At 43.9% G+C, this 626-nt stretch overlaps 1 long non-coding RNA gene across 1 annotated transcript; it reads right to left on the bottom strand.

The window, feature by feature from the left end:
• Positions 1 to 7: 7 nt before the first annotated feature.
• LOC121939935 lies at positions 8 to 626 on the bottom strand. The gene is made up of 3 exons (XR_006105545.1): positions 576 to 626; positions 192 to 494; positions 8 to 100 (listed from the first exon to the last, which is right to left on the bottom strand). It is a non-coding gene; the product is annotated as an uncharacterized LOC121939935 (long non-coding RNA).

The raw sequence follows: 626 nt of genomic DNA, 5'->3' as shown, positions 1-626 counted from the left end.
ACGGGAGGTTTGGCTCTGCTGGAGCAGGTCAGGTTCACACAGCTACCTGCTGACACCAAACCTGGTGGACTGATGGACACTGAGGTGTTCTTAGGAGCATCTGACGAAAACGTGACAATAACTTTATTCATTAAAATCAGCCAACATCTCATGAATCATCACGAGCTGATAACAATCACTGTTTGTCTTACATGAAACACTGAGAGTCAGTTCTTCCTCTGCTGTCTTATAGTTTCCTCCCTCCACAGGATATGAGGCAGAACAGCTGATGTTGACTCCATCATGTTGGTCTGACAGAATGATGGTCGTCTTGATTTTAGTTGTGAGGGTTCGATCTTTGTTCTCCTCAGTTGTGTTGTGAGGGTCTTGAGTGAGAGTCCAGGTGAGTTTAGGAGGGGAGTGTGGACAGGGAGTGGACGCTGAGCAGGTTATAGTGACAGACTCATTCTCCTTCAGATCACCTGAGATCTTAATTCTGGGCCTCGGAGGAACATCTGTGGTTACAAAACAGAAACAGAAATTATGCTTGATTTCTTGTTTATAGACTATACACTGATTTTAAAAATCTCTCTTACCTTGAACAGTTATTTGAAGAGGATCACAAGCAGCTGTTGCCTTGTATTCAC

This window comes from Plectropomus leopardus, unplaced genomic scaffold (genome assembly GCF_008729295.1).
Source record: "Plectropomus leopardus isolate mb unplaced genomic scaffold, YSFRI_Pleo_2.0 unplaced_scaffold67642, whole genome shotgun sequence".
Lineage (NCBI taxonomy): Eukaryota > Metazoa > Chordata > Actinopteri > Perciformes > Serranidae > Plectropomus > Plectropomus leopardus.
Note: the sequence above shows the minus strand (reverse complement) of the source record. Positions and strands in the feature narration are given on the sequence as shown.